At 43.4% G+C, this 20,474-nt stretch overlaps 1 long non-coding RNA gene across 4 annotated transcripts in view; it reads right to left on the bottom strand.

Annotated features, from left to right (window-relative positions):
• Positions 1–20,474, bottom strand: part of LOC123385981 — a 33,993-nt gene that overhangs the window by 7,580 nt on the left and 5,939 nt on the right. The window contains exons 1-5 of one of the 4 annotated variants that reach the window (XR_006599321.1): positions 20,079–20,358; positions 19,267–19,495; positions 4,748–4,811; positions 1,517–1,752; positions 703–797 (exon numbers count right to left, since the gene is read on the bottom strand). This is a non-coding gene — a long non-coding RNA (uncharacterized LOC123385981). Of the gene's footprint in view, positions 1–702; positions 798–1,516; positions 1,753–4,747; positions 4,812–17,385; positions 19,496–20,078; positions 20,359–20,474 lie in introns of those variants that run through there. The other 3 variants (XR_006599323.1, XR_006599320.1, XR_006599322.1) reach the window with 3 other exon arrangements.

Raw genomic sequence — 20,474 nt, 5'->3', positions numbered from 1 at the left:
AGCAACTGGCCCCAAAGGCAGCTTTGGATGCCATCTTTGGATTTCTTGAGATTTTCCAATGTCTAGAACATAGAAGGTTCTAAAAACATATCTGCAGGATGAAAAAACTCAAAGAATGCCTGCAGGGGTGGCCAGGTCACTGTAATCCACTCCCAGAAATAGGGAAAAAGCATTTCACTAAACAGAGCACGCAATGATTAAGAGGCATCCCAGCATGGGACAGAGAGAACCAGACTTGGCGTCCAGCCTCAAGAGTAGTGTGTGAAAGGATTTCCCAAGGCTCTTGTTAAAAAGGCAAATCCCAGAGGCGCCTGGTTGGCTCAGTCCATTAAGCATCAAACTTCGGTTCAGGTCATGATCTCACGGTTTGTGGGCTTGAGTCCTGCATCTGCCTCTGTGCTGACAGCTCAGAGCCTGGAACCTGCTTCGGATCCTGTGTCTCCCTCTCTCCCTGCCCCTCCCCCACTTATGCTCTGTCTCTCTCTCTCCTTCTCTCTCTCTCTCAAAAATAAATATTTAAAAAAAAATTTTTTTTTAAGACAAATCCTAGAGGTCCACTCCCCAGGAACAGAGATCCTGGGACGAGACTCAGGAATTTGCCTTTTTTTTAAAACAAGTTCCACAGGTGATGTCAAACCAGGTGGTCTGTGATTCATACTCTAAGGAACAACTGCTCTAGGTCCCCTTTACTGGTAGCCTTACCTTGAGCTTCAAAGATGATCTGAATGCTAGCCACCTTTTCCCCATAGGAACTCCTTAGCATCTCAACAATGTGTGGATAGCGCAGCCTCCAAAACCTAAATGCAGATAGAAATGTTCCAGAGGAGATGGCATGGAAGTCCATTCATCAGCAAACAAGTCTCAGGTTAGCCAGATGAGGAGTTTCTGGTGGGGACGAGCAGTAAGAAAAGGGAGTAACATTGTCCGAACCACAGCCCCTGCCCCACTAACATTCCTGTCACGTGAAGTAAGAGCCTTCTGCATGAAAGCATGTGTCCCCAGGAAAGAAAATTCCTGGAAAGCATAGAGGTTTTTATTGCTTAGTTTTAGAAAGGGGACAGGGTCAATCCCTCCGTTATGATAAAATGTGGGTAAATTGAGAGCTCAGTATCCTGCAAAACATTCTAAAAGTTTAATTTTATGTTATTACTGGCTTAATTCCTAATGGCAGATTTTTAAGAGGAACAAAGTAATAATGAGCATTTCCCTGAGACCTCCGACAGAGACAGAGTGGGACTTCAGGGCTGAGGGATGTTCCACGGGAAAGCCAACTGGTCTTGGAGGGTGTTTTGCTTGCAGCCTTGGGTCTCAGACACACAAAATTCAAGAGTTGAGGAAACAGCCCCTCCCGGGACCAGGAGTTCAATGCCTCACCAGGTGTGTGTGAGGGAGAGAAACCAAACAGGACTGAGAAAGAACCAGCAAGCTAAACTCCTAACCTTAATCCACCGAAATGAAATGCAATCTGCCCACTGATCCAGGCGAAGGGACCAGAAAGACAATGCCAGGCCCTCACCTGGAAACTGCTGGAATGCAGTCTGTCAGCATAGGGCTCTCCTCTCTGCAGCAACCTGATGCCCTACGTTCTTCTAGACCAAGAATCTTTTCTATTCTGTTCAACTGGCATTTGTTGAGTGCCTAATGGATACTCTGGGAAGTGGAGGAAACCGATCCCTTCAGCCCAGTGCACGTGAGTAGACCTGGGCAGTGGCCAGCATCCTACTCGAGATAAGAAGACACCCGTAAAGTCCCCTGTGGAATTTTAAAGAACAGTGTATGATCAGAAATTCAAATAACAAGATCTGAAAGCACTAGCTACTTAAAAGGAATTGTATCCCAAAGTTTTTGTTGTTGTCATTTTTTGTTTTTTAATTCATCGCTTAGAGGTCCAACACATTCGTCCAAAGGGACACTGTTACCAATCCTCAGCAGGTATAGGGTCCAAACCTAATGAAGTCAGAGTGCAGGCAAAATTATACCTGCGCAGTGAAAACAAGGAAAACATTTCTGCTACATGATTATCATTAACTTTATAATTAAAAATTATACTATAACTTTATAAAATAATTTTTAAAAACATTTAAAAGTTATCTTCAATGATAACAGCCTCAGGAAATAACATTTCATCAGAATTTGCTGAAAAAGAGGAGATTTTTATAAAAAGGAAGAGGAAACCTGGACTCAGAAGGACTTTAGATTCTTATCTCACATGCTTTAAAAAAAAAAATGACACTTCCTCTTGATAAAAAAATCATGCATGTTGTGGAAATGTTGAAAATTTTGAAAAACACCTTAAAAATTAAAAGTAAAAAATATAGGGGCGCCTGGGTGGCGCAGTCGGTTAAGCGTCCGACTTCAGCCAGGTCACGATCTCGCGGTCCGGGAGTTCGAGCCCCGCATCGGGCTCTGGGCTGATGGCTCAGAGCCTGGAGCCTGTTTCCGATTCTGTGTCTCCCTCTCTCTCTGCCCCTCCCCCGTTCATGCTCTGTCTCTCTGTGTCCCAAAAATAAATAAACGTTGAAAAAAAAAAGTAAAAAAAAAAAAGTAAAAAATATAGATTATACATGGCCAGCAGGATGCAACTGCTGTTAATATTCCATGGTATTTCCGTCGAAGTTTTTTATTCTAAAAATATATGCATGTGGTTTTTAATTGGAAGACATAAGCATTTTTATTACCCGCTTCTTCATTTTTTGCTATAAAGTTGCCCATTTTATCACCATGTCATCAACACTGTGTTTATTAGCTTTCTTCTTAATCCTCGCCAAGTTGATAAGCCAAAAATCGTCTCGTCTTAATTTTTATTTGTCTGATCACTAGTGAGGTTGGCCTTTGCTTTCCTTTGATTTAATGACCACTCGTATTTTTTTATATATATAAGTTATGTTTTGTGTCTCCTGCCTACTTTTCTGCCGGAGTATTCGTAGTTTTCTTGGCGTTGAAAAGATTAGGGATATATATGAGTATCTCCTTGGCCATATATATGTTACAAATATCTTCACTGTCATTTGATTTTGACTTGGTTCATGGTGCCATTTAACTCTCAGAATCTTTAGTTTGTGTATAGTCAAATCTACCTATATTTTCCTTTTCAGTTTCTTCCTGTTTTTAAGTATAGAAACAACTTCCCCACATGATCCACCATCCAGGTTCATTTTCTTCAAGTTGGTATGATTTGATTTTTATATTTTTTAAAAAAATAATGCATTTACATGATTACAAGGCCAAATTTATAGCTTTATATATACACTCAGAGGTCTTGACTCTACCCTTGCCTCCCTCAGCCCCTCACTCCCATTCTCTGGAGGTTATCATTTTTATTATTGCCTTGTTTACCCTTCCAGTGCACCCTTTTTGCAAACTTTAAAACAATTATCTATTTGATCCTCTGGAATTAATAGATAGCATTGCATATTGAAAAGGATTGTGTTTTTCCACTAAATTTTCTAATTGGTTACGATTAATATCAGAATGTTGATTTCTGAACATTTATTGTTAATACATTCATCTTGTTGAATTTTGAATAAATTGTCAGTTTGTTGTCTTAGGTTTTTAGATAGATGATCATATCACTTTTTAAATTTATATTGATAATGTCATATTATCAATGTGGATAATGTCGTGTGGATAATATACTCCACATAGTATATTCTTACTCTAACTCTTATTTTGTTATATTGAAATAAACCACCATGTTTCTTTGTGTAAGTTTATAAATATAACTTATAATACTACTTATGATTTTTAATCATAAGAATCTTTTACAGCTCTCAAAGATAATGGCCAATGCCATTGGAGGTGCTGTTATCATTTATATTGGTTAGGACGGGCTAAGTTATGTTGCTTTAGTAAACAACCATGAAATCTTAAAAGCTTAGAACAATGAAGGTTTTTCTCTCACTTAGAGAAATCATGACCAAGCATCGTGGGAAGCTCAGTTCTGTGTGAGCCAGGCTCCAGGCCCCATTCCATTTCCAATCACATTTTATTGGCCAAATCATGCCATATAACCATGGCTGCTTGAAAAGAACATAGAAATTCTATCCTACAATTTGCCTAAAGGAAAACAACTTGGAAATATGAGTGGACAGCACTAACAAACTACTATGTCAGTCTAAAGCACACACATCTATATACATACCCACAAATGTACATGAATAGATTCTTCACTGTTGATGATAGTTTTTAACATGTCTCGGGGTTTGGGTGGTGACAGAAGTAATCCATGTTAATTGTACTAACAAACTAGATGATTTTTATATAGACTCTCCAATCCAATAATGCTCGCCTCCCAATTCAAAGATTGAATTTTTTAAATTGATGAACTGTTGGGGCTTTTACTTATTTCTTCCCTTCTCCTTAGAGAGTCTAAATTAATTAAATTTTACTATAATTTGCTGGTGGCTGATTTCCAAATTTAGGTTCATAATCATGTACAGCATAGCTAGTAATTTAATTATAAATGCAAGTAATCCCTAAGAGGCTATAGTTTGCTTCCAAATATTACTCATTTCAGAAAATTTGAGTACCCCATGCTCTAGAAAGTTCGTTGCTTTACGACATTGATCAACAGATGATCACATATTCATAAACGTCCAGTAATTACTAAATAATTCAGCCTGATAAATCATTTCTAATTGTGCCTAAGTCAAAGATATTATTTAATCTTTCTTCATTTGAGGTTAATTGCATTTATTATATAAAGCAACTCTTTGCCATGAGGAAAGAGGAATCATTCAATCCTCACCATCCCAAACAGAACAGGATCTTCCACTTCCATGGCCTCCGTCATGCCCACGGGGTTGGCATACCTAAGACATGAAATCACATAGACATTCTCTTAGGAATCCCCCAAAACATGTCTGTGAATCAAGAGCTGGCAAATATACAATTATGGTTTCAAATCACTGGTTAGTAACACAGAAAACCTGCGTATTTTTATAGCATGCACTCCTTGAGAGATTTATCTATTGACATTAAAATCCCCAGTAAAAGTTCTTGGTATGGAGGGTACCAGCTGTGGTAATAACATTTGTTAAGAACTTACCATAGCCCATACATCATGCTACATACTGGCCCCACCTTCTCATTGAAGCTCTCATCTACCCTAAGAAGTAGGAACTACTTACTACTTTTATTTTACCAGAAGTGCACTGAGTCTAAAGAGAGTAAGGGTTTTAACCAAAGTCAGACAGCAGGAAGACCAGTTAGGAAGGAATTGCAATGTCGTAAACTGTCAGGAGCTTGCAGGAGGTCACCAGAGTGGAACCAGAGAGGAGGTAATTTGAGATACACTTTACAGCAACAGCATTGCTGATAGACTGAGTGTAACGGATAAAGAAGCAGCAGCAAACAGGAATGACTACCAGGAGTCTGGCTTCGGTACTATGGTGATGGCACTTATTTACATGAGGAAGATTGGAAGAGGAATAAGTTGGTACGTGCCCCACCCAAAAAAAAAAAAAACCCTTTATAATCGTAATACATGTAATGCATATAATACACACATATGCATATATACATCCTTTAACCATGATCCTGGAGGAGAATGTTCTTTCACTTGCTGTTTTTCATATTGTCCTAGTACAGGAGACCCTCAATCATGAGGATTTTGTTTGTTTGTGGTTTAGTTAACGATTTGGTCTGTTAAAGTAAGGCACACAATGCTGAGGAGAAATCTAGCACCAAACCACCCTTGAATGGACCCACCCCTCATCTGGTTTCTATTAGCCTTAGCACTCAGCTAAGTTAGCATTGTTTTAAAAAGGCTATTCTTTGTCTGTTCTCCCTTGGAGTACATGTCTCACTTGTAACCCAACTATTTTTTGCCAGCCCAGAATTTTACTAATACTGAGCAAGTGCCCCGTTTTGGAAGACAATTCTGAATGCATGTTCCTAACTGTCATAGGGTGTCTTCTATTGTTTTTACCTTCACTGTTTTCCTTCACTGGTGTTTTTGACCTGTGTCTGGAAATGTCTGGTTTGTACCATTTTAATTTTGTAACTTTTTGTGTCATTTTATTTAAATTTTAGGAAATAATGGATATTTCAAAGAATAAGCATTTGAACTCAAACAATTAATGGGTAGAATTAAACAGAGCATGGGATGACCATTTGAGTCAAGACCAAAAGGGCCCAGAAAAGCCTTTCCAGTATGCTCTGCAGGGATGTCTGTCCAGGCTCCAAAACATCAAACATTTTGATACTCCCAAACAAGTTCTCGGCCACTCAAAATAAACCACCAAATCTGAGGAGATGACATACAATTAATTCTCAGTTTTTTGGTTCACTGTAGATGTAAAACCATGTCCGGCCTTAATTTGCCTGCATATGTGAATAGCCAAAGAGCTCTCTCTGTCATGTGAAGAAAAAGGGAGCAAATCTAATCATAGGTATAAATATCCTTCTAGAACCACACTTTAGATAGCATGGTCCATGGAACAACAGTTCCTTGGGATACTAACAAGCGTCCTGAAAGAGAAAAAAGATCTGTGGTCATGTAGCTATGCTAAGTTAAATAAGTTTGAACTATGTTCTTTATATAGACTTCACTATATCTTTAACATGATGTTAATATGCATTCCGAATCTCCAATGCAATATTAAATATGCACTTAGCTGTTTCCCAACTGTATGTAATCACAGAACCCTATTTTTTGAGAAATCTTTTGTGACACATATTTTGGGACTCTCTAAGGGAAAGAAAAACATAAATCAGTGTTTAGTTGAAAAGACAACCTCATTTAAAATGAGCAGATGAAGGGAAGGCCACCATTTGGATCATGGGAAACTAACTCCTCATACCTAATATGGAGCCCATTTCTCCATTTGGTCGCTAATATTAAGATTTGTCCTCGTAAGGGATTCTCAGCACCTGTAAGTAAACACCTGTAGTAAATTGACCCTTAAGCATTATCATACTACCAACTGTAATGAAACCAAGTCTTGGACCAAATTCTGTTTCATATGCAGGCATTTATTAGATAAAAATTTATTAACAGCTCTTACAGCATGTTAGGTAATGCCAGAGAAGTCCTAATTTTCTGTCTTTTTAGATGTTGTCACTAGCACCTTGAGTGAAGTGTTTCTTCAAGGCATACCTGACAACATTCCAGAGGAAGGATTCCAAAAACCTCAGAGTCCATATCAGACATCCTTCAACTAGAAATCCTTCAACTAAGTGGCTGGAGGGGCACCTGGGTGGCTCAGTGGGTTAAGCGTCTGACTTCAGCTCAGGTCATGATCTCACCCCTCGTGAGTTCGAGCGCCGCATCTGGCTCTGTGCTGACAGCTCACAGCCTGGAGCCTGCTTCGGATTCTGTGTCTCCCTCTCTCTCTGCCCCTCCCCAACTCGGGCTCTATCTCTCTCTCTCTCAAAAGTAAATAAACATTAAAAATAAATTAAAACAAAGTGGCTGGATACAGGACAATTGAGGAGTCAAGTCTCAGGCACTGTCCCTAAGGGAAAGACTACAGGCTTTGCTGGATTCTTATGTTCTCTTTATTATAGCTCATAGAATGGCTCTAATATTTTAGTCAATCTATGTAACTATATTAATTTTCTAGGGCTTCCATAAGAAAAAGTACTACAAACTGGCAGACTTAAATAGGAGAAACTTCTTTTCTCACAGTTCTGGAGGCTAGGAGTCCAAAATCAAGATGTCAGCAGGTTTGGTTTCTCCTGAATCCTCAGAAGGCCACCCTGCTTGCTGCGTCCTCACACGTTGTATCCTCTGTTCATGCACATCCCTGGTGTCCCACCGTGTGTCCAAATTCCCTCTTCTTATAAGGACACCAGTCATATTGGATCAGAGCCCACTCTAAAGGGCCTCAGTTTAACTTACTCATTTCTTTTTTTTTTTTAATTTTTTTAACGTTTTATTTATTTTTGAGAGAGAGAGACAGAGCATGAACGGGGGAGGGGCAGAGAGAGAGGGAGACACAGAATCGGAAGCAGGCTCCAGGCTCTGAGCCATCAGCCCAGAGCCCGACGCGGGGCTCGAACTCACGGATTGCGAGATCGTGACCTGAGCTGAAGTCGGCCGCTTAACCGACTGAGCCACCCAGGCGCCCCTAACTTACTCATTTCTTTAAGGGCCCTGTGCCCAAAGACAGCCACATTCTGAGACACTAAAGGTTAGAGATTCAACCCATGAATTTTGGGGAAACATGATTCAGTCCATAATAACATCCTAATTGCTGATTGCATCAAAGTGGCACATCTAACGTCCATCTTGTTAATTCGTAAGTCACTAATTTTCACAGGAAGGACCCATTACTGATTTTTACGATGCTTATCAGCAGTTTTGCCACTTCTTTACACCACTGGCTTTGCCATCAGTCAGGTACGAGGGCACCAACTGACAGAAGCTACTAGCAAGGGAGGCTGGTGAAATAAGTTTCTGGCTTTTCCACTGGGAGGTGGGGACTTATACAACTGGGCTCTTTCTTTGCAGTATCTGTATTGCTCCCCATATTTCAGCATATGCAGTACAGTATCACGGGTGTGCCAGCTTCAACTCTAGGGGCAGCCAATTACATCGGTAGAGAAGCCACACTCAGGGCTGGTTCTACAGCAACGTTCAGGATGCAACACCAAACAAATGCTCCAGCTATTCCTAAACTCAGCAGCGTCCTTACTGGAGCAACCTGGAGTGGGGTTTGGCTGTATTTTATTATTTTATGTTTTAAATTTATTTAATGTTTATTTATTTTTGAGAGAGAGAGAGAGAGACAGAGCATGAGCGGGGGAGGGGCAGAGAGAGAGGGAGACACAGAACCCGAAGCAGGCTCCAGACTCTGAGCTGTCAGCACAGAGCCTGATGCAGGGCTTGAACCCACGAACCGTGAGATCATGACCTGAACCGAAGTCGGATGCTTAACCGACGGAGCCATCCATGCGCCCATATATTTTATTATTTTAGGTGGTCGTCTGCCTCCCAGAGATTTGGTGCATTACCTCACAGATAATTCTTGAAATGATTTCCGTCTATGCTTAAAGTGGTCAGAATTAGTTGCTTTACAGTCAAGTCATCTACCAATTCTCGGATGTCCAGAAAGCACATACAGTGGAGTCATCTCCTTTCTTACATAATCAATCACAGGTTGACGAGCTGGCCAGCCTACATTTAGGCATCTTGGACCCAAAGCAAGGAAGAGAGGAATTTGAGATTTATATTATATCATAACTGGAATGTACTGTAGCAATCATCTAATACAGATGAAGAAACAGAGTTCTAGAGAAAAAAGATTTCTCAAGATCACACTCATGTTCATCCTCACCACCAAAAGGATGTTGTAAAGTAAGCCCTGGGGCACCTGCGTGGCTCAGTTGCTTAAGCATCTGACTTCAGCTCAGGTCATGATCTCGCCATTCCCAGGTTTGAGCCCCACGTTGGGCTCTGTGCTGACAGCTCAGAGCCTGGAGCTTGTTTCAGATTCTGTGTGTGTGTGTGTCTCTCTCTCTCTGACCCTCCCTCACTCACACTCTCTTTCAAAAATAAACATTAAAAAATTTTTAAGTAACTCCTATAATTCATTCCATAATTTTCAGCATAAGAATTCTTTTTCTTTAATCTCTAAACCTATTAATGTCACACTGGAAGATGAATACAATACATATTCCTAGTTGTTGGGGCTTTAAGTTAGGAGACAACAATTTTCTGTTTCACTCTAGACTCATAATCCATGGTGGTGGAGAGAGGTATCAAGAAAAGAAAACACAGCTGGGCCTTTACTAGAGACATGCCTGGGCCAAGTTGTGCTACCTGTGCAACCTTTCACCTTGGCAGGGATCCCCCAGCCTTGGCAGTGATTCATCAGAGGGTCATCTGGGCATGTCTTGCTCTGTCCATCTCCATTTCACACAACAACTCAGCTAGGCTATTAAGATCAGCATCCTAATACAAGGCAGTGGAAACTTCCCTGGTTGGGGGACCAAGAGGGGAACAAGACGCTTGTGCCTGAACCTGGCCCACATGTCCTCCCCAACCAGGCCCAGCTAGCCAGGAGAGGCACTGTTGTTTTTTTATGGATGTCATCCGGGGTAATTCATTCCTCTGTGTTTGCCATTTAGCCATAACTGTGGTCGGAGAGTTTTTTTTTTTCTTTGAGTTTTGTGTGTGTGTGTTTTAAACCTAAACTGTTCAAAGAAAATATGTGTTGTTCTTGGGCCTCTGCAAAGCATGTTTTCTGAATTAGATGCATTTTCACAGAGAATTAGTCTTAAAACCCCTGTGAGCTTAAAAATAGACCAAGAACTAACTGATTCCTCTCTCTTTGGAATTTAAAGTGTTTTTGTGAGTGGGTATTGATTTTTCTTTTGGGGGTGGGTGCAGAGGGAGTAGCATAATGAAGCAGATCAAGAAAAGAAAGAACAAAAATTTAACTATTTCCATACCGCCCATACTTTGAGACTGACTTACGTTGATAATAAAGCTTATCCTGGATATTCATTCATTTATTCATCCACACCTTCATTCACGAAAGTTGACTGTGTAGCTATCAAGTTCAAGACACTGTGCTAAGAGAAATGGAGCATTTAAGAGCAGGATATTGATGTACAAACAAATTGAAGGTACCCTGATTTGAGCTTCTGCGATTTTTGACTAATTAAAGCTCAGGAAAAGTGGTATCTATGTTGCCAGCAAAACTGCCAACAAAGGAGTTATCAGACAGAACAATCCACAGTAAGTTTCAGCAGCCAAGAAAGCTCATTTCATTATACCCGTCCAAGGAGAAAGTTAATTACTGGCTTTGGTTAATTGCTCACCTGGCTCTGTGGTAGTATCTTAACACAGAAGGCAAGAGAAGGCAAGAAAGAGTTGAAAGAACGATCCTTCCGAAATACACTGGGGAGAATCAAAACTACCGATGTTCCTCTCTGGGACCCTTATGACTGGTCAGATTCGCTTGCCCAGATCCTAAAAGGGCTTAGTGGAAGCAAAAAGGCTAGGTGTGAATGTTAATATATTAGTTAGTCTTTCTTCTGTATGGAAATGTCCAAGCCTTTCTGAACAGAGTCCTTCAAGACTCAGCTTATACATCTCTGTGACTTCCGCACCCCCAAGCCTCCCCACACAACCAAGCCAGCCCAGACCCCTACTCAGCACTCCCACACATTCATGCTTACCCTTGCAGTAAGCATTGGGTATTTGTGGGTCCCTCTCCTTCACAGGCTTGGTGGATACATGGTGGGTCTTTGGCACATAGCAGGCACTCAAAAAATGATACATAATACATAGGTAATGAAATACATTTTCAGAGCATGTTTGTACAGGAAAACATAAACAAACACTCTCTGTGCACACTGAAATAATAAACACTACGTTAAATGTGGTTTACATCCATAAATAGAAAAGATTTGGCAGACGGCAACAACAACAACAACAACAATGTATCTCACAGGGTGCACGTAACCTGCCACATCTTCCAAATTACCGAAAGAGAGGTAATTAGCCTAAAGGTAACTCTCAACTCTGATCACTAAGAGTATAGAGCCCATTTGTTTTTAATAGCAGGGAGCATTTAAGAACAGGATGTTGAGACACGTACACACATGCACATTGGAGGCACCATGATTTGAGATACTGAAATCTTGGATCAGCTAAAGCTCGTGTTGATGGAGCTCACTCCTCAAACTTTGCAAGACTATCACATGTAGAAAACCTGTGACGTTATAATGAAAACTTAGACAAGTTCATCTGCAACATTAGTTGGGTTACGTAATTATTATTCTGCTCTACAGTAATGAGGTATCGGCAGTAAGCAATTCATGTAGATTATTAGAATAACTAGCAAAGCCAGGTCATACTTTCCTTTCCCCCTTCTGGCTTCATTTTTTTTCTCCAATGTCTGTAGAAGTGTCAGTGTCTATGGTATTCCTGACATCGTGCACTTAGCAATGCCTACCACACATACACATAAGCACAGGCACCAAAAGACGGAGATCCTATGCCCACTGTCCTGATGATCTTTGACATGCCTGCCTCTGTTATCCTGGGGAGTGCTCCCCACTCTCCCTCCCTCCTCATTCCCTCTCAGATGCCTCTCCTCCAGGGGAAGAGTCAAGTTAGGTGGGCCTAAAACGTATATAGTTTGGGAAGTCTTACATAGGAAAAGTATTACAAACTTATGAGTTCAAAATCAGGGGAAAACGGATGTTCGTTTGCAATGAGAAAAGTCACAGCAAACTAAAAAATACTTCACAAATACCACAAACATCACGAAATCCGGAAAAAATAATAGAGTATTTATATTAGACACTTCTGCAGTGATTTCCACAGACTACCTTGTGGCTCCATACATTTAAACCTTTGTTTCTGCCCCGTTACACACATGTATCCCACGTCAGACACTATAGGACACACGCCACGGGGTCGCCTCTAACCCTGAACCTTCCTTCTAGGACACCAGGTAGGCAATAGCAACGTTCACGGAAGCTCTTCCAATGCAAGGAGGGCTAGCAATTACTTCACTACACAAATATATCTCTCTACCACATCCCTTTCACCAGATCCAAAACCTGCCTGTGGCCACTGTAACTCTCCAACATGAGAAGCATGACAGAGGCAAGTTACGGTGAAAACATCGGCGGCGCTGTGGTTAAAATCTTCTGTTTTTTGTTTTTTCTCAAATGTTTATTTATTTATTTTGAGAGAGAGCGCGCAGGGGAGGTGCAGAGAGAGCGGGAGAGAGAGAGAAACCCAAGCAGGCTCTGCAGTGACAGATGAGGGACTTGATCCCGCCAACTGTGAGATCATGGCCTGAGGTGAAACCAAGAGCCAGACGCTTAACCAACTGAGCCACTCAAGCACCCCTAAAATCTTACTTTTGTGCATGTTAGTGAACGTACAACCGTGAGTCATTGCTAGAGCCTCTCCAGGGCCTTGGAAGGAGCCCAGGCACAGGAGGAGCCCTGAAACTAAAGTTCCATCAGCTTGTTGATAAATCCACCTCCATCCCCCACCCACACCTCCTACCATGAATCCAACCCTTACCTCCCAGGTTTGACAAGACCATGAGGCTCAAGGTGCCAAGCCCCACGCCTTAAGGAAGGACGGACAGACTGACAAGGGAAACAGGAAGGGGAAGCCAGAAGGTGCCCTCTGCCTTGGGAGACCTTGGGACAAAGAGGGATGGGGGCAGTAGGTTGAATTCTGATGGAAGTCAGGACTTCAAACTCAAGCAAGGGGACTCAAGGTCATTGGGTAATGAGCATCTAACTCATTAAGATGAGAAGGAGAAGAGGGGCGCCTGGGTGGCTCAGTCAATTAAGCGTCCGACTTCAGCTCAGGTCACGATCTCGCGGTCCGTGAGTTCGAGCCCCGTGTTGGGCTCTGGGCTGATGGCTCAGAGCCTGGAGCCTGCTTCCGATTCTGTGTCTCCCTCTCTCTCTGACCCTCCCCCATTCATGCTCTGTCTCTCTCTGTCTCAAAAATAAATAAACTTTAAAAAAAAAAGTTTAAAAAAAAGATGAGAAGGAGAAGAGAGGGGGAGGAGGCAGGGGAAAGAAGAAGAGAAAATGAAAGAGAAGAAGGGGAGGGGAAGGAAATAAAGAAGAAAGGGAGGAAGAGAAGAGAAAAAAGAAGACATTTCTTCCATGTACACCTCTTCCCTGGGAAGCAGCAGTGTTTATCTGTGTGTCATAATAACATTTACAAGCTTTCTTCAGACTATACACTCATCCTCTTAAATTAGAAAGAGTGAGAGTTCTCTTGGCTCGGCTCTGCAAAATGCCAGTTGTCATGATCTCACCAATAAAAAAGGGGGAAAAGGGGGAAAAAACCCACCTCCCAAGAGACTGATATCACTTAAAACAAATGCCCGGTGGCCCTGCCATTTGGTCAGTGTCCACATTCCCCAGTGGCATGTGAGTTTTTCATCCAGACTGAAATTGGACACCAATCTCCATGTCATATGCAATCTTCAAATTTCTCCACACAATAGTTGGAGTTTTCTTTATGTTTGCTTGTCTTACTCTTTTTAACTGACTCTCATAATTTTCTTCCAGGAAAAAAAAAAATAACAGAAAACTTGGAAAGATCACTTAATCTGGACTGCACATGTGAAGACTGTTCAGAAAATTTGAAAAATTATAATTTATAAATGGGTGGCTTGAAGTAGCATGTTGAACCTCAGAAAAGTTAAATTCTTTGGGAGGAATGTGTTTAATCAGCATCAGGAACAAACTCCCTCACGGAAGTCCTGGAAACTATCGTTTCATAGCTTTGTAGTGTCATAGACTTCCTTAGTGACAGGGACCCCTGGAAGCCACCTACTTCCAGATCAACTGCCATCCATGCCATTGGTAAAGACATCCAGAAAACATTTCATGACCCATCCCAGGAACATTCCAAAGTGTCATAATCCTCACTTTTAGGAAATCGTTATTTCCAAAGATACTGCCATTACTCCATACACGTTGTAAAAATAAATAGACCAACACCTTTACACCCTCAATAAGGAAAAAAGGTACAGAATTAAAGCACATTCTATTCCACTGCAAGCTAACTTGTCTGTTCTTTTTCCAGGCCTTGAACCACCTGTAAGGCTCTCAGACATGACCCAGGTCCTCCCTGGGCCCTTCACTTGTGAGCAGAACAACTAAACATCTCACTCTACAAAAGATTTGGTTGCTGATGGGCTGAAGGATTCTTTCATAGTTTCCTAGAGGTCAGAGTTCCTCTAGTTCCATAAGAATCAAAGTGATTCTTAGGGGCGCCCAGGTGGCTCAGTCGGTTAAGCATCAGGTCATGATCTCATGGTCCGTGAGTTTGAGCCCCGCGTCGGGCTCTGTGCTGACAGCTCAGAGCCTGGAACCTGTTTCAGATTCTGTGTCTCCCTCTCTCTCTCTGCCCCTCCCCTGTTCATGCTCTGTCTCTCTCTGTCTCAAAAATAAATAAACATTAAAAAAAAATTTTTTTTTAAAAAAAACAAAGTGATTCTCCATCGTGTCCAAGGCTGGGTAAATCTGAAGTGATGGTGCATTTCTAAAGCACTTGGCAATCCCAGCATCGAGCCAAAATGTAGCACCTCTCCCAGAAGCAGAAGTAAGTATTACAGAAAAGTCAAGGGAGAGAGTCAGGAAACCACAAGAGTCAGGGACTCTGCGGAGAACAGAAAGAAAAACAGACGCAGCTTTGGTCAACAAGCTGTGTTCAGCATCTTCTGCTCTGCCCTTCCCTCCTCCCTCTTCCCTTCACCTCCTGGTCTCCCACCTCTCATACCCTGTTCGTAAAAGGCAAATTGGAAAGGTCTTCTGCTGATTTTAACACTGAAACATCTTTGAAACCATATGAAATGAATCTCGAACAGCAGAGTGTTATCAAGGGAAAAACTGAGCTGGAGGTCTGGGCCCCAGAGCTGTTTTCTGGATTTCCACCACCGACAGGCTCTGTGACCTTTCTCAAGTCACTTCACCTCTCTGAACCAACTTCCTCAACTATTAACTGAGTGGCTGGACTAGATGGCTCTTTTTTCTGACTTAAAAAGTTCCAGGATTTTATTTTTGGAGGAATTTCAAGCGCTGGGAAAGAAAGAAGAGACCGGGAGGGAGGAGGTGTTCTTCGGATGCATTACACTTACATCGACCGGTGATTTCCCTCCCCCTTATCTGTAAGGCTGCCTTTGGAAGTGCACCCTTCTTGTGAGGTGGCAAACACAGAAAAGAAAAAGTTCCCACACTGAAACCCAAACCAGCCCATACTCATGAATGCTCCGGAAGGACACTGAGATGATAAAGCATAAAAGTTGCACAGAGTATAAGGTCTGAGGATCTGATGCATGACATGGTGACAACAGTTGATGCTACGATATTATATAATTGGCATTTGCTAGGAGAATAGAACGTAAGTATTCTCACACGCCCCAGAAAGGTAGCCATGGGGCGTGATGGATGTGTTCATTAACTCGATGGAGGGAACCCTTTTGCAATATGCACAGATTTCAAATCAGCATGTTGCACGTGTATTGCCAATATCTGACCATTTTACTTGTCAGTTTTACTTCAAGAAAGCGGAAAATAAAAGTTGGACAGAGAGAAGAGTGTGAAAGGGGAGCTGAAGAGGCTGCTGCGAAACACAAGGCTTTGCACCGTCCACCCAAGTTAGCCCTGCACCCCCGCCCAGAGGACCGACGGGTCTTTTGTCAAAGATGGCATCGGAGGCCTGTCATTATTTCTGCTAAGAGGAGTCCCCTCACATCCCTTTCTTGCTAACCCTCCCCACTTCCATCTCTGGGCCCAGAGGCAGAGATCTCACCACCTCGTCTTTCCATCTTCTCACCCCATGTCCTCGATTTCCTAGCAGGCCCATTTGCTAACTCCTTCCCTCGGGGTGAGCTACTCCCCAATAGCCTTTCCTTGGTGTGTATCTCAGCAGTGCCGGGTATCTGCAATTAGTGGGCTGCTGGCAAAGGCACAGGAAAAAAGAGAATGGCACAACTTCTCCAGAAAGCATTTGAATAGTGTCTGTGCAGAGTCCTTAAAATATTTTATCCTATGACCTATTCTCATTTCTCTTATCCTAAAGAAGCCAGAAGAGGTGCAAGCAAAGTATGAGTGAAAAGGCAATTCACACAGATGGAAGAGAGCTGCACGCGTTGGGACGTTTGTGGCTCTTAGGAACAGGAACAAAGTGGATTAAATAAGCAGCACATATCCAGAGAAATCTGGAGATATGACAGCCTTCAGGACTGGTAGTGTTAGAAGCTCAAAAATGTATTCTAACATACCATATTCTTTTTATGTCTCTGCTCTTTCTTCCTCAGCGTTGGTCTCTTGCTAAGTTTGGCTCCCCTAGTGGCCAACAGCGCTTATCGCATTCTTGTTCACGTCCAAATGGAACCAGAGACAGCCTGATTTCACAGAGCTCTTTCTCAAAAATAAGAAAGCACTTTTCCCAGAAGCCTTCAGCAAACTTTTCATTGGCCAGAATTGGATAACATGCAAATTCCAAAATCAATCACTGTCTGGGAAGGGGACGATGGTCGTGCAGAAGGCAGTTATCCTTATTGCTTCTCGGCCTTTTGGCTAAGATCAAGTGAAGGCAGTTATCCTGAAGCCGATAGTTCTACCCCTTCTTACCGAGATCAGTTCCCAGAGAGTACAGCCTCAGTCCTGTGGGGAGGGGTGCAATGTATGGGAGTTCCCTCATGCACCCCAAGAGCTACGGCATATCTACGTGAAATGGCACAAGTGGTTAGGGAGGTGGTGGGTAGTCCAATCCTTTTGTGCCATAAATTCACGTGCGCACAAAGGGATTTGGCAATTCAACTGTTACAGCCCTGCCCAAGCCCAAGCCTTTGGGTACTTACAATAGAGTCCTTATATATAAGAAACTAAAAGTTATTTGGAAAAAGCGAACACTAAAGAACGTAAGCAGATGAGTTACATGGCAGGCATAATGCATGTTTCAAAGTTTCACAGAAAGAAGAAACAGGGGAACATAAAGCCACTGGAGAACATCTCATGGAGGAGGGGGATGGGTGTTTGACTGAAGAATAAGAAAAATCCGCTGGAAACTTCCCTCTGGCCCTGACCATCAAGGCAGCTGAACTGAAACAACTTTGAGCTGTGAGCTAGGGAAAATATTCAGAGGCGATGAATTTGTGATGTCTTCATTTTAGAGATGCTATGATTTTGGTCTATTCTAGAATTCCACGATTTTTGGGTGCTGCTCACTTCGAAGAAATTTTCCACGGCTAAACACCTGCAATGTATTTTTTTGAATCCCTGCACAAAATCACAGCCCACCTTGCTGTTCTTTGCTAGATAAGCAAAATTTTTTCTCAATTATCTTGCTCTCCTTAATCGCATGCCATTTTTAAACTAGGTATTACTGACAGTCCTTTCCTCCTATTTACTGGCAGTGTTTTTAGGTCAATCCCACATCCAATTAGGGGAACTTGGAAAAAGGAAATCCTACAGCAGAATGCCATATGCCTTACAATTTAATTTTAAATACATAATCCTCAAGGATGGCAACTTGGCAAAGAGAGAACTGGACCGTCTCCCTGGAACACCCATCACTCAGGTCCATGTCAGATTATTGGCCTGAAATCCCAGCATTTGTAAATGTGGATATACACACACAAGAGGGACAATATCCCCCCAATTAAAGGTGTAGGCTTTCTTACTCTTTTTTTCATTCCTGCTTCTCTCAAAGCTTCCTAGAGGTTATTTAGGTTTCTAGGGAATATGTGCAGCACACACGGAGCAGCCGGAGTGTGTGTGAGTTTCTAACAGCTGCCCAAACACCCCTTCCACCGTGATGGGTCCCTTCCAACAGAAGGACCTTTGTGACCTGAGGAAGGCCTTTGTGTTTGAGATAAACAACCCCTACACCTCTGTCAGCTTTCTTTGACAAGACAGCTCTTCCCTGCCACCATACAGGTCACCTTCCTAGCTGTAAAGCATGTTGGAGGATGAAATTCTTCTCCTTGTTTTGTTGAAAGAAGCCAAGTTCCAAGAAAAATCCAGAGGGATTCCTAAGGTCCCTTAGTCACGGAAGCAGCTAGCCCTGAGGGGGCATTCCAGGGAGCTTTTACTCTATCCTTGTGGCTAAGCCCAGGGGAGATGATTGTTTTATAAAAGAAAAGATGTATCCTGCTTCTGTGGGTTTCTTGTAGACTTGAAGCCCCCAGCTGATCTGTATAAAAATAGCAAGTGGGTGAAAGGAATGGGGGAGGGGGGCATCAGCATGCCATCCCTCCAAACACTGTTCCTAAGTAGCTGATATTATGAAGAATTATTGGCAATTGTAAAGAAAAAAAAAATGCCTCTCCAGGAGCAAACAGGATGCTAGCTAGCTAGGGAAGGAAAGGGACATATATGGCTGCTGCCTCTGGAATCTTCAGATCTATTTGCATGAGTCATTACCTATGACTTCCACAATAGGAATCTGATTTGACGAATCATCCGATAGAAACTTTTATTTCTGTCTCTCAACATGTGCAATCTATCTGTCAGGTTTAGTTATTATTTGAGCAACCAACAAACATGTGTCTTAGGAGCATACTTGTCATCTTCCAGAAGCACTTGATGTATACCGAGTAACTAGAAAACACGGACGCCACAATCCGCGCACACGCGCACGATGTCACACAACACTCCCACACAAGAAAAGCGACAGGGCCCTTGTGATGAAGGCAAAGTCGTGGGCGTTTCCAGCAGTTAGGAGTCCTGCCAGGTGTGAGGACTGAGAAGGAAGGTGAACCAAAGGGCTTTCCCCAGCCTGTGGCACAGCTCCTTATTTGGTGAGGCTACTACCTGCGTCCTGTGTCTCAGGGCCAGCCTGACAGCGCAGGGCCACAGCAGGGGAAGTGTGGCTGCTGACATCCCGGCCCTTAGAGATGAATGGAATTCCAGGCAGCTGGAGTCATGCTGGCTTGAGACGGTGGTTTGGAGACCAGACTTCCAATGACAGAAGCATTAAGCAGCCGCGCTCATGGCAATTGGTGCACCCGCAGAAATGTAACCCACACCTCGGTTTCGGGAGCTGAAAAATGAAAAGAACGTTGAGGGAGGAAAAGGGGAAATAAAATGATAGGCAGAGGGTAACGTATTACTTTCTGGGTCTGTTCTGTAAATAGTTTAAGACCCCAGAGCCAGATGGTTCCGCAAATCCTCCAACCGGGAGTCACGTTAAGAAGCACGAGTGGGCATAAAAACTGTTTTTCAAGACACGATTTCAGTTTTGGCTTGGGGGAAGAGGACAGGAGTAAGTTTCCTTAACATTCCTGACTAGAAAGAAGCCGTCCTCGCGGGCGCCCTTCATCAGAATACGCATGCCGCCCCCAAGCGGCCAGCCGTGGAAACGCCGTAGCCGGGGCGAGAAGCGACCTTCTGCGCGCCAGGCAGCTGCAGAAAGTGTGCCCCGACGGGCAGCGGGAACGCGAGCTCCGCTCACCGCCCGGCTGGCCGACGCGTCCCGCACCCAGCGCCCGTAGGGGGTTGGGCGAAGGGCGGGAGAGGCCGAGCGCGTGGTCGCACACCCCGCCCCCCCGGTGGACGGAAGAGGGCCCCCAAATACCCCCAGAGGGAACTTCTTTAACGACTGGTTCTCTCTTGGCCGCATTTACCCCGTCGGACTCATCTGGCTTTGCAAAGGGTCTCGGTGCACAAGTGTCAAACGTCGCCCAGGTATTCAAGGAGACGCGTTTGCCTGAAATCCCGCCCGACGACCCCCCCCCGGCCCCCACCACCACTATGGGCCCGGGGGCGGCCAAAGCCCGGTCGCCGCTCGGGGCGCTCACACCGGACTCCAGAATCCAAAGTGCCGAGCGCGAGTGCGCCAAGGCTGCGTGGGCGGGCACCTATTTTTCTGAGAAGTTCCACCGCTCCTCGGCCCCGACCCCCGTCTCCCCCCTCCCTTCACTCTCTAGCTGGAAAGTTATGCGCCAGGCAGCGGGGGGCGGAGAGAGGAACCCAGACTGGCCCCCCTCTCGCTTCCTGCCCCGCCGCCTCCCATTGGCCAG

The sequence above is a fragment of the Felis catus genome, chromosome B3 (assembly GCF_018350175.1).
Source record: "Felis catus isolate Fca126 chromosome B3, F.catus_Fca126_mat1.0, whole genome shotgun sequence".
Lineage (NCBI taxonomy): Eukaryota > Metazoa > Chordata > Mammalia > Carnivora > Felidae > Felis > Felis catus.
The sequence above is the reverse complement of the archived record's forward strand: the minus strand, read 5'-3'. Positions and strand labels throughout refer to the sequence as shown.